Below are 6876 nucleotides of genomic sequence, written 5' to 3'. Positions count from 1 at the left end.
GTAGGGTTTCACTATTGTTTCCTTGATGGATAATAATAGTATTATCGAAATATTGATGATGGCTTTGGATGTGGATAGAAACGGTGTTCCTAAAAGAATAGGTGTAATTTTATTTTCCACCATGTTCATGACAAGAAAATGAACAAGAAATTTAGTTAACCCTATTTTGACCTTAACATGTTTCACAATACCCATCGGACGATTCGAACTTGTGTTACCATAGCAAACAATTCCATCTATAGGTTCTAACGTGGGTAATTTCAATCGATCAAACATACCGAAAGGCATAATATTCACACTAGATCCACTATCAGCTAACGCACGAACATATGTGGAACCATTGATTTCACAAGGGATATGAAATTCTCCCGAATCAGCATGAATTATGGGAAAGTCAGAAATCGAGATTTTTATTGTATTTGATGGCACTTTTCCAACAGCTTTTTTTCCCTCAACCAAGTTATCACCTTGAATTTGATTATTACAGGGGAGGAATGTATTCCCAACGCTTATCTCCTCTTAGTGACTCCACAAACTTTACGACTTCCTCAGTTTCAGCATTATATTTTTCTATCTTATGAGTTGTTTCTTCAACTACCTTTTCCACATATTCATCTAAATCAGTGTCCTCTTCCTTAACGGATTTGGACTTAGTAGCAATATCCTCTTCATCGGAATTAAGATATCCATCATTCATTTCTTCTATCTCTTTAGACAATTCTTCTTCCATTAATTCATATTCCCACATTATATCAGCTCCTCTAGAAGCCACATATTCACGAATTGCTTCTCTTCCAAGATGTTCTCTTTCAGATATACCCTTAACAATTTCTCTAAACTTATTATACTCTGGATCATTTTCTCTAGGTCCTTTATCATAATCATACTCAGACCCATCAGAATCATCAATATCATCTTCATTAATAAAAGTGACTGCATTTACTTTCTCAAAGCAAACCCCCGTAGAAACTTCGGATTCAGCAGGAACTTTACCCTCGACAAGTTTGAATAACTTAGTAACATTGCGCTCTAAGTTTTGAATTGACACTTGATGATTATTTTGTACTTGGGAAAGTTGAGCTTCTATGTTATCATTAGCTTCATTTTGATTTTTGATGAAAGTTATGATGCTTTCTTCAAGATTAGACTTCTTATCTGTTTGAGCATTAGAAGAATTTGGAATGAAGGGTGATCTAACAGGAAAGAAACCAGGTGGGTTTTTATTATTAGCAGGATAAGGTGTATTATAATTATTACGGTAGTTCGGGTTTCCTTGGAATTGATTCACATAAGAAACATTCTCGACTTGCTACATAGTAAGACTAGCAACACAATCTTTAGTAGCATGAGGACCTTGGCATCTTTCACAACCTACCTTAATCATATGCATTTCTTTTGTAAGCTTTTCAATCTACCTTTCTAGATTACCCAATTGCACATTCATAGCCTTAACCATATCTTCAGAATCATAACTAACAGATTTTACCGAACGAGAAATATCTAAGTCTTGGTGCCATTCATGGGAATGAGCAGCCAACTTATTAATCAATGTTTCAGCTTCTTCGGCAGTTTTACTCATAAGGTTTCCTCCTGCAGATGTATCAATCTCTCTTCTTGTAGCAATATCACAACCCTTATAGAAAGTAGTTACCTTTTTAAACTTATCCAATCCATGTTGTGGACAACCTCTAAGCATTTGACCAAATCGTACCCAGGCAGAATAAAGAGACTCATTAGTTTTCTGACGAAAATTAGCAATGTCAGTTTGAAGAGTGACAGTTTTAGATGCAGGAGAGAATCGAGTGAGAAATTATTCAACCATCGTATCCCAACTAGTAATATCTCCTTCGGGTAACGAGTTTAACCATTCTCTAGCTTCATCTTTTAGCGACCATAGAAAGAGACGAAGATAAATAACATTACTTTCCACATTATTTATATTAAATAGATTACAAATATCTTTAAAATTCCTGATGTGGGAATTAGTATCTTCCTTTTCTGTACCCCTAAATTGGTTATCTTTAAGCAAATGAAAAATAGGACCCTTAATATCAAAATTTTCTTTTATTTCAGGCTGGGTAATAGCATGACCTAATCTTTCCCGACCAGCTTTCATTAACGCTTCCATTGAATTTTCAGTAGTCATTTCAATTTCTGAACCAAAAAGAGATCCCAGATTAGAATCAGGACTAGACGGAGAACTAGATAATGAATCATCATTAGAAGTAGTTCCTTCGTTGAAATTTAATTTCTTAACAATATTCGAATCCCTAGAATGTTTAAATAATATATCGGGATTTGGTAACATATCTTGTAAGACTGGTTTCTTGGACCGAGTATTCATGTGATCTAAAATCATGAAAAGAAAAGTTTTAGGAGAAAATCTTTTAGACCTTAATGGATATATATATTTATATTATAAATTTATTCTAATTCTTCTAGTAATATTTAAGAAATATATTAGTATATTAGTGAATTTTAAATTAATAAATATAATAAATATGAATGACATAATTAATAATAATAATATTATATAACAACTTTTATCGCATAACAACGAATAATCAAACATACACGGCCTACTGAATCTTTCAATACTTAAGTGACCCGTCAGCGTCTAGGTTCGAGCAGGAGCCTTTAAATCGGAACCCCAACAACCCTCTCCTAAAGGAAGACAGTCATCACCCTTTTTCAAGAAATATCAATAACCAAAATATATCCAATTTTCGTATTTACCGCGCTCCCCGGCAGCGGCGCCAAAAAGTTGATGTGCAAAAGTGTGCAGTGCTTAATTTGCCTTTCAAACTTTTAAATTTATATAACCTTTATTATTACACTTTTAACACTCTAACGAGCAACAGAACCCGATCAGAGGTAGTATTTTAGGTTATCGTCCCAAGAGAGCGTAGATGCGGATAAGAGTTGTTTTATTAAATAGTTTAATTCTTATTAAAGAATTAAAGATATATTTTTATGTCTTTTATGGGATAGATTCTTATCTCTTAGGAAAGAGATGATTTAAAATAAATAAAATAAAGCAAGAAAGTAAATATTCAAATTAAACAATTATAAATAAAAGTAGTTACATAAACGAATAACTTATATGAGAATCATATTAGGTAAGTTTCATAACTTATATTAACACAAATCAAGATAACAATCATAGACCAATTATTATCCCTAAACAGGTTAAGACAAGTGTTGCATATCATTTAATAAGCAGGACTTAAAGCATATACTAGACATGTGATGTGCATGACTAATATCTCAATTCTTAGCATTCAATTCAATTACATGATACATATCAACCTTATGATGCGGATCAATATGCAAATTGACTGACAAATTATATAAGCTATTAAACATCAAGTAGATCAACTCAAGTTACTAGCTGAAAGCCAATTACTACTTAGTTTTCATGCAATCATTAATTAAACACATCCAAACAAAGATTATTTGATTAAGCCTAACAATATCAAACCCTATTATATAAGTGTAATTCCAATTAAACAAGTTTATCACTATTATGCTGTTTAACCCAGTTGCATGCAATTCAATTTAACATGTTTGATGGACTAGATCTAAATAAGTAGCATGAATCGAATAATAGATCATCGAATTAAGTACTAATCAATCCTAAAATCATGTTATTTAATCATTAAGCATGGCAAACAAGTATATTAAAGCGTAACAGATTCAAAACAGTTTAAACATCATCATAGAAACTCGACCATACAGATCTGAAAAAGAACCAGAAACTGTACGGATGAAGCACTGAAGACGGCGACTTCCTTCCTCATCAAGCCGGCGGCTTAGAGGTGAGGCCGGCGGCTAGATCTGATTCCCAGATGAAGTCAATATTCGTCCACGTAACCACTATGAACATTTAGTTCATAGCAGAAGACAAACCGAAATGAATACAGTAAATGAAATAAGTAAAACAATAAAATAAAGACAGAATCATACCTTAAAAAGAAGGTAGATGTAAAATAACTTGAATTAAAACTTGAATCGTGATTACAAAGACTAAATCTAACCTAAAGGTTTAGAGAAAACCCTAAAAAAATGACCAAACCAGAATTATTGAATTCTGAAAACTAATACATATGAAAACTGAGACCAAAGGCCTGTATTTATACTGTTCAAGTTCGGTGGCCAAGTCGGCGGCTTCAGAGGGAAGCCGGTGGCTTGCCTTGGGTCGGTGACTCCTTTTGCAAGTTAAACTTAATCCGCAAGCACAATTCTTTAAACCATCATCACTAAGCCGGCGGCTTCAGGGAAGGCCGGCGGCTTTGTAGATTCGCCAAATCTTTTTGATTTTGTTTCCATTTTTGCTTGAACTTGATCAACAAGTTGAGAAACCGTGTCAATTAGGCCGGCGGCTTCAGTATCAAGTCGGCGGCTTCCTTTGCCTTTTTCTTGATCAACAAGTTCTTTCATTTTTACGAAGATTCTGGAACATTCTGTCATACTTAGTTCCAAAGCCGGCGGCTTCCTTTAACCCATGCCGGCGGCTTCATGTAGCCATTCTGCAACTTGCTGTGTTTTTGATCCTATTTGATGCATAACTTTGATAAAATTATTAGAAATACATTATTCCCATTTTTACCCATTTTAGCGTGTTTTGTGGTTAAAATGACTCTAAAATACTAAGATAACTCCTCAAAATATTATTAAAAAACGGTATAATTTAGGAGTTATCAACGTATAAGTTGAGGTAGTGCGGTTCTCGCACATCTTTATAGAACTTTGTGTAAAGAGGCCACAAACGATCAAGCCAAGGCCATTAATGGTGCGCTACTTTTAGTACAATAGTGGACGTATGAAAGAATTCAATCCATCGCCAATTCTCAAAAATGATATATGCATTATTCCAGAGGACCTGGCACCGCACGAGATTCCACCGATTCGTAGACCCTATGGTTCGAGGTATATCATTGTTACTTTATACCTTTAGTTATTGTAACTATATTCATTTGTATGTGTTATTCATATGTATGTGGCATGGTAAACGGACAAACAAAAGTACGCCAGCACATGTATTGCCTATGTATCGCTCCGTACTTGCGGCGTTAACGCCTAGACAGGTAACATTTATTTGGTATGAAACTATAGAAGCTATGTTAAAGTCAAAACATTTATTAAGTATTATAATATGCTGATGAAGTTTATGTGGAAACCATATGATGATGTGTTACTGAACTGACTACCCCGTTGGTGCACAGCTGACAGAGCCTTATGGTCATACCGTGACGCGATTATTCTAGGCTACTATTGAGACACATCTACCAGATCAGGTCTGTAAGCAGTTTGGATGGAGTCAACCTATTCCAGGTATTGAACACATGCTTCCCGCTCAGACGCATCTGAGGGCTATTGCCCCGCACGTCACGTACATCGGACAATGGAATGACCAAGCCAACCGTGTATTGTAGGGAGGGTGGGGGTGTGAGTAGGGATTACTTTGACTGGTACAAGGCTCGCACAGTTGTGCACATTACAGATCCTGGAATCAATGAGGGCACCAACACATATCCTAATTGGGCAGGGACTACTAATGTATATGTAAGTAACAATAGTGTAATATTTTTATTATTTATAAACAATAACCTCACGATCGATAAACTTTTGTTATAATATTGATTTACTTTTAATTATATACAGGAGGAAGGGCTTTGGAGGATGCAAGAAATGGCATTTGCACAAATGCAACCAAACAGTCAACCTAACCCGCAACCATTTTTTGACATGCCACATCAGTTACTTTCATACGCACATCATAATCAGCCAGGAGCTCCATTTGAATACTATCCATCACAAAACTTCGAGTTCCCGACTAATGATTACGGTGATCAGACGCATTTTCATGATCCTCGCCAAACATATCATAACCCTCATGACACATACAGTACCCCTCGAAACACACACAATACCCATCAAAACGTCTACAATACCCCTCGAAACATATACAATACCCCGTTGAACACACATCATTGTTCATCCTCTCGGACCCCTCAAGAAACACATCATGGATCTTCCTCTCGGACCCCCCACCAAACATATGTAGGTGGATCGTCCTCTCGAAGCCCTCTTAACGTGAGTATATCTGATTACCAACTTGAGGATGAGCCTGTCGAGGATTTAACAGTAGGCGATGATGAAAATCGGGAACAACTACCGCGGAGGAGTCAAAGGCAATCTGTACCAACAAGTTGTGGAACTGGTCATCACCTACGATATATACGTGGGGGATGTCATGGTCATTGATTAGTTGTATTTATTTATATTCGTTGTAATGTTTATCTTTTGGACTTGTTTAAATATATCTTGCGTTTGTGATTTACATTTAGTATCGTTTTTAAACAAACATAACAATCGTTTATTTTAAAGAACAATAACAACAAATAACAATAGATTATTTAAAACAACAATAACAATAGTTTATTTTAAACAACAACAACAACAACAACACAATTCTCTAGGTAGATCCACCGTCTTTAAAGAACACCTTTATTAACGCCTTGCATATAATGTTAAGGATTTTAACCCTGACACTAGGGCAAAAGATAGAACAATTTTGTAGCACCAAATCAGCTCCCTCATGTATTCCTTTGACACCTTCATACTTCCCATGAACACCATAAATGATCTTACTAGATACTGTTCCTCGAATAGTACCCGTAGTGTCCTATTAAACATAAATGAAAACTTACATTAACATGTTTTAGCGAACGCAATACAATTATGAAAATATACATAAGTTAGTGATGTAAACTCACTTTCAGCGTTATAGACAGATCACCGACACTATTTTTCTCACAAGTCTTAACAACACCAACAACTTGATCAGCTGGTAAAAATCTACGCTGCCTCAGA

Source organism: Rutidosis leptorrhynchoides, chromosome 8 (assembly GCF_046630445.1).
Source record: "Rutidosis leptorrhynchoides isolate AG116_Rl617_1_P2 chromosome 8, CSIRO_AGI_Rlap_v1, whole genome shotgun sequence".
Lineage (NCBI taxonomy): Eukaryota > Viridiplantae > Streptophyta > Magnoliopsida > Asterales > Asteraceae > Rutidosis > Rutidosis leptorrhynchoides.
The sequence above is the reverse complement of the archived record's forward strand: the minus strand, read 5'-3'. Positions refer to the sequence as shown.